The sequence below is a fragment of the Coregonus clupeaformis genome, chromosome 18 (assembly GCF_020615455.1).
Source record: "Coregonus clupeaformis isolate EN_2021a chromosome 18, ASM2061545v1, whole genome shotgun sequence".
Taxonomy (NCBI): Eukaryota; Metazoa; Chordata; class Actinopteri; order Salmoniformes; family Salmonidae; genus Coregonus; species Coregonus clupeaformis.
Window position 1 is genome coordinate 48,383,464 of NC_059209.1, and position 7,273 is coordinate 48,390,736.

The 7,273-nt window shown below is 40.9% G+C and overlaps 1 pseudogene; it reads right to left on the reverse strand.

Annotated features, from left to right (window-relative positions):
* Window positions 1–2,767: 2,767 nt before the first annotated feature.
* Window positions 2,768–4,831, reverse strand: LOC121587350 (annotated as a pseudogene).
* Between the last annotated feature and the right edge of the window lie 2,442 nt (window positions 4,832–7,273).

The window sequence follows — 7,273 nt, forward strand, 5'->3', positions numbered from 1 at the left end:
GCGAGCAATTTACAATATGGCGAGCAAAACAAGGAATTTGTGGTAAGTGCATAGGCGCCACCATCTTTATGCACCTCCGATATTGTGAGATAATGACAATGTTGGCCAGATTAATGTAAATATCCTTTTTGTATGTTTTGGAGTGTTGTATTTTCTCTTGTTAGGTTGATCCTGTTCTGAGATGGCAGAGGAAGGGGACTTTTTAGTTGCATTGTATTGGCTGTTGGTTAGAGTGGATTAAGTGAAAACTGTGAAAGTGATTGTGTGACTGATAATGCAGGTGGATGAATGACTTGGTTTCCAAGGGAACTACTGAAGTTAACCTAGGCCTAAATTCCAAATAGATTAGAGCTATAGTATCGGGCATGTGAAGGGGATATTGTGTAATTTATGTTCTTTGTTATCTATTGGGACCTAAAGTGGGATAACATGAATAGCTGACCTGTGCCAAACGTTTCATGGTCTCAATGAAGCTATCATTTGAGGGCTTTAGGTAGACATTTTGATGAAATGAAGAGTATTGATGAACATTCAGAGGATTGGAGAATATCTATCGGATAAATATTTTCTTGACTGTGAGCCAGTGTATTTCTCTCCTGTGCCTGCTTCTTAAATGATCACTATATATTTATATCCAGGACCTAGATCTTTCCGTATAATGAGCTTTCAATGGTCAATAGCGGAGTATAAGGCAAATGGAATTAGTAATTTTGCACAAATCCTTTTTGTATGCTGGACCAATTTAAGAAAAAAAAATTGATTAAGAAATGACATGGTTTTATACTTTTCCCGATGTTGCTGTGGTTTGGTCACTATTGTCACTTTTCTCAAACAATGCAAATCTGTTTTTCTTTTTTGGGTTGTGAGTTGAAATGAATAAAATGTATATAACATTCAATGCCATTCAGTTATTCTACTTGAGTATCATTGTCATATTACTTATTATATTCAGAATTATAAAATTTACAAATACAACATTTCTGAGAGCACTACTTCCAATTCAACTCAACAAGCTAGGTATAGAGTACCACAGAATGAGTCATGATACCCATAAAACCTAGTGGTCAAACAAGGAAATTGTTCCAATTATATTTTCTGTGAACAGGTCTTGTAAATGAATGTATTATTTCTACAGCTTATCAGCGTACACCCAATATGTTCCCCCTGTTGGTGATGCTTATTATGCATTATGGTTGAACAAAAAGATTACATGTAACAAAAAATATATATGAAATTGGAAATATTTAAATATATAGGTGAAATTAAATGAAACAATAATGGATGTTAATGTTATGCTAATGCTAATGATAACAATGGCATAATATATTCAACATGCTGTGGGCTATTTGCTTAACAGTTTAGCTCAATTCATTCTGATCAACCTAGCAATTATGACACACCCGTCACTATTGCCATTGGTTGCACTAATTGCACTGTTTGTCTACATGACCTGGTTCAAGCATTCATGACATTACCCTGAAGAAGGTACAGTGATGCCGAAACATTGGTGTTTTTTTACCCAATAAATTACTGGGAGGTTATACATATGGAGGGTGCGACTCTGTTTTTATAGCTTCCAATCATATTTTAACCATTCATTTTTCCCATAGGGGATTTTAGAAACGCTTAAAATAAGGGCTGTGTGGGCCTCCCGAGTGGCGCAGCGGTCTAGGGTACTGCGTCGCAGTGCTTGAGGTGTCACTACAGACACGGGTTTGATCCCATGCTGTGTCACAGCCGGCCGTGATCGGGAGACCCATGAGGCGACGCACAATTGGCCCAGCGTCGTCCGGGTTAGGGGAGGGTTTGGCTGGCAGGGATGTCCTTGTCCCATCGCGCTCTAGCGACTCCTTGTGGCTGGCCGGGCGCCTGCAAGCTGACCTCAGTCGCCAGCTGGTCGGTGTTTCACATTGGTGCGGCTGGCTTCCAGGTTAAGCGAGCAGTGTGTCAAGAAGCAGTGCGGCTTGGCAGGGTCGTGTTTCTGAGGACGCATGGCTCTCGACCTTTGCCTCTCCTGAGTCCGTAGGTGAGTTGCAGTGATGGGACAAGACTGTAACTACCAATTGGATATTGGGGAAAAAATAAATAAAAAAGGGCTGTGTTTAGTGTAGGCGTGATGTTTTGATAACTGTGTAGTAAATCTCTCTAGGACAAGGTGACTTATCAATATATTTACCTGTATTTACCCCCCCAAAATGAAATGCTAATTAGCTGCTAATGTGGCTATCATGAAGAACTACAAATGCCATGATGATCTGGACGACACTGACGAATTGAGGCAAAGGTAAGAATCTCTGGATTAATTATATAATGTTAGCTAAATTTTGTAATTAATAAATTGGCAACATTTCTTTGAACTGAATTCTGTGAACTGTCTTGTGCAAGTTTTAAATTGACACAATACCTGCTAGCAAAGGTGTCAGGTAGAGATGACATACAGGAGCTTGCAGGGATTTCTAGTCAACCTTGATACTAATTAGCATTTTCGAATCTGAGAGTAAATAGAGCTTAATATATTGATAAAAGTCACCTTGTCCAAGAGAGATTTACATGGTTATCAAAACGTCAAGCCTACACGAAACACAGCCCTTATTTTAAGTATTTCTAAAATTCCCTATGGGAAAAATGAATGGTGGAAAAACGATTGGAACCATTTCGCTGTTTGACCGCTAGGTTTAATGGGCATTATGACACCTCCACTGTGGGGCTCTATAAAATAAGATATTAAGATGTGTTTACAAGGGATCATTTTAACAAACAGTGAATTTCAAAGAGGAAGCATACCCCTGGTCTCCTCTTAATAAATGTCAGGTATTTCACCCATGGGGGAAGTTACTGTGACCGTGACACAACCACAGAGCTTGCACACATACTGGATTAGTTGCTTCCAGAATCCACAATTTGGCCTGATAATAGGTTGAGAAGATTTGACCCGTTTGTGGGCGTCAAAGTGTCATTCCATGGTACTTAATTAGACCCACCAAGCCTGCATTAAAGGCTGAGCGTACAGTGCCTTGCAAAACTATGCATCCCCCTTGGCGTTTTTCCTATTTTGTTGCATTACAAGCTGTACTATAAATATATTTTTATTTTGGATTTCATGTAACGGACATACACAAAATACTCCTCCAAATTGGTGAAGTGAAATGAAAAAAAGAACTTGTTTCAGAAAATTCTAAAAAATAAATAACGGAAAAGTGGTGCGTGCAAATGTATTCACCCCCTTTGCTATGAAGCCCCTAAATAAGATCTGGTGCAACCAATTACCTTCAGAAGTCACATAATTAGTTAAATAAAGTCCACCTGTGTGCAATCTAAGTGTCAAATGATCTGTCACATGATCTCAGTATATATATATATACACACACCTGTTCTGAAAGGCTCCAGAGTCTGCAACACCACTAAGCAAGGGGCACCACCAAGCAAGCGGCACCATGAAGACCAAGGAGCTCTCCAAACAGGTCAGGGACAAAGTTGTGGAGAAGTACAGATCAGGGTTGGGTTATAAAAAAATATCAGAAACTTTGAACATCCCACGGAGCACCATTAAATCCATTATAAAAAAAATTGAAAGAATATGGCACCACAACAAACCTGCCAAGAGAGTGCCGCCCACCGAAACTCACGGACCAGGCAAGGAGGGCATTAATCAGAGAGGCAACAAAGAGACCAAAGATAACCCTGAAGGAGCTGCAAAGCTCCACAGCGGAGATTGGAGTATCTGTCCATAGGACCACTTTAAGCCGTACACTCCACAGAGCTGGGCTTTACGGAAGAGTGGACAGAAAAAAGCCATTGCTTAAAGAAAAAAACTAAGCATAAACGTTTGGTGTTCGCCAAAAGGCATGTGGGAGACTCCCCAAACATATGGAAGAAGGTACTCTGGTCAGATGAGACTAAAATTGAGCTTTTTGGCCATCAAGGAAAACGCTATGTCTGGCGCAAACCCAACACCTCTCATCATCCCGAGAACACCATCCCCACAGTGAAGCATGGTGGTGGCAGCATCATGCTGTGGGGATGTTTTTCATCGGCAGGGACTGGGAAACTGGTCAGAATTGAAGGAATGATGAATGGCGCTAAATACAGGGAAATTCTTGCGGGAAACCTGTTTCAGTCTTCCAGAGATTTGAGACTGGGACGGAGGTTCACCTTCCAGCAGGACAATGACCCTAAGCATACTGCTAAAGCAACACTCGAGTGGTTTAAGGGGAAACATTGAAATGTCTTGGAATGGCCTAGTCAAAGCCCAGACCTCAATCCAATTGAGAATCTGTGGTATGACTTAAAGATTGCTGTACACCAGCGGAACCCATCCAACTTGAAGGAGCTGGAGCAGTTTTGCCTTGAAGAATGGGCAAAAATCCCAGTGGCTAGATGTGCCAAGCTTATAGAGACATACCCCAAGAGACTTGCAGCTGTAATTGCTGTAAAAGGTGGCTCTACAAAGTATTGACTTTGTATTCAACAAAATAGGAAAAATACCAAGGGCCGTGAATACTTTCGCAAGCCACTGTAGCTGAGCGACTCACTCCTGCGTTGCAGTGAACCAATGTGCGTCCACACTGCTTCCCTACGAGATGTATTTATTCCACTACCTCATCAAAGAAGTCACTCAGAGGTAAAGATGGAGAGTCTAACAGGTATATGGACATAGTCCATCTCTGCAGTGGAAGTGTTTGTGATGTCATTGATTTGTGGCATGGATGATGATGGTTATGTTGAAACGAGATACGACGGCCTTGTCATTTGCAGTTCTGCCGTTGTGGAGGAAGAGGTGTTTGGTAACTTGACACAAACCTGCAAGTCTCTGTGCACCAGATTGATGCATGGAAACAGGTTAACCAAAAGAAGTACGTAGGCAGTGTTGTGACGTGTGTGTGGACCATGGATAAATGACTGGCGGACAGATGACGATGGCACTATTAAAATATATGGAAGAAAGACACTTATTAGGCAACAACACAAAAATATAAAATTGCATTTTAAAGTAAGTGCCCATGAATTGATATAATCATCTGGCTGCATTGCAAGCCACCTGCAGTCTATTTCCCACTGATGGGGAATACACATATTTGCCTGATTTGTTTAATATTAACAGTTAACAATTAATATGCTTAACAATAGTAGAGACATTTCCTAACTACCAATGCTGTGCTTTTCATAAGGAGGGTCCCCTCTAGCTCCCTGCAGCTGGTCTGAACGTGTAGTCAAGGACATGGGATAGAGATAAACTGAGGAACAGATAGACCTGTATTGTTTCAATTTCTCGTTGCTTCTGAGCAACCTGGTCACACGGTTAAGACAGAGCCTCATTGACCACAGTTTTTCAGTACATTCTGTCTTTTACTATCTTCCAAGGGCACAGCTGTGTGGAGATATGGGCAGTAACGGAGCTAACGTTATCACTTGTTTGTGCGCTATGACCCGATACACATAGCCACAAGAAGAAATCAAGGTGGCTCCTGATCTGCCAGGGAGGGGAGTACTTGTATAAAAGGCAGATATTGTTTTAGACACTTTTGTAGAACTTATGAGGAGCCATCCAAATCCTGTGTGACTCTGTATTAATTTCTACCTGCAATTGCATAACTAAAGATATTTTACATGTACTCAGAAGTCGTTGTCTGTGTCATTTTCTAAAGCTTAAGGTTTGTTTAAGAATAAGAGAATATAAGGCACGGTGCAAAGAATTCTCTACACCACAAATCTCAAAGCATTGGCTTGGTGGAGACATTGGTTCTGTCTCAAATGGCACCCCTTTCCCTATATAGTGCACTACCTTGACCACCAGGGCCCATAGGGCTCCTGTCAAAAGTGGCAAACTATAAAGTAGAGAACGACCGATATGGATTTGTTTTTACGTTGATATTTTAGGCCGATATTCAATATCATTACATTTTAACATTGATGTCAATTTCCCAGAGACAGCCATGTATGCATTAATGCATCAATTTAAAATGAAACAATACATTTGACTTTGGTAAAAACAAGCTACATAACAACAATGGTAATCATTTTATTTGAATGGTAAATCTCTTCATAAACTGGGCAAATTAAGATGGCATAGGCCTACTCAGAATGCATATTCAGTAGGAGTGTGCATGCATTGAGTTATTGCGCTTGTTTTGGCTGATCAGTGGAGTCTATGATGCTACAGATTACAAACAATCTGTTTGCCTTCCATTTGGGACTTATAGTAGCCTACTGATCAACAACATTTGCATAGAAGCATCACTCCAACATGTTATGCCTGTATTGAAGGACATCATTATAGGCACTGCTGTACGTTTGAGAATATAAAAGAACCAGTGGCGATTTTAGCATGTACAGTGGGGAAAAAAAGTATTTAGTCAGCCACCAATTGTGCAAGTTCTTCCACTTAAAAAGACGAGAGAGGCCTGTAATTTGCATCATAGGTACACGTCAACTATGACAGACAAATTGAGATTTTTTTTTCCAGAAAATCACATTGTAGGATTTTTAATGAATTTATTTGCAAATTATGGTGAAAATAAGTATTTGGTCACCTACAAACAAGCAAGATTTCTGGCTCTCACAGACCTGTAACTTCTTCTTTAAGAGGCTCCTCTGTCCTCCACTCGTTACCTGTATTAATGGCACCTGTTTGAACTTGTTATCAGTATAAAAGACACCTGTCCACAACCTCAAACAGTCACACTCCAAACTCCACTATGGCCAAGAACAAAGAGCTGTCAAAGGACACCAGAAACAAAATTGTAGACCTGCACCAGGCTGGGAAGACCGAATCTGCAATAGGTAAGCAGCTTGGTTTGAAGAAATCAACTGTGGGAGCAATTATTAGGAAATGGAAGACATACAAGACCACTGATAATCTCCCTCGATCTGGGGCTCCACGCAAGATCTCACCCCGTGGGGTCAAAATGATCACAAGAACGGTGAGCAAAAATCCCAGAACCACACGGGGGGACCTAGTGAATGACCTGCAGAGAGCTGGGACCAAAGTATGTCCAGGCCCGTCTGAAGTTTGCTAGAGTGCATTTGGATGATCCAGAAGAGGATTGGGAGAATGTCATATGGTCAAATGAAACCAAAATATAACTTTTTGGTAAAAACTCAACTCGTTGTGTTTGGAGGACAAAGAATGCTGAGTTGTATCCAAAGAACACCATACCTACTGTGAAGCATGGGGGTGGAAACATCATGCTTTGGGGCTGTTTTTCTGCAAAGGGACCAGGACGACTGATCCGTGTAAAGGAAAGAATGAATGGGGCCATGTATTGTGAGATTT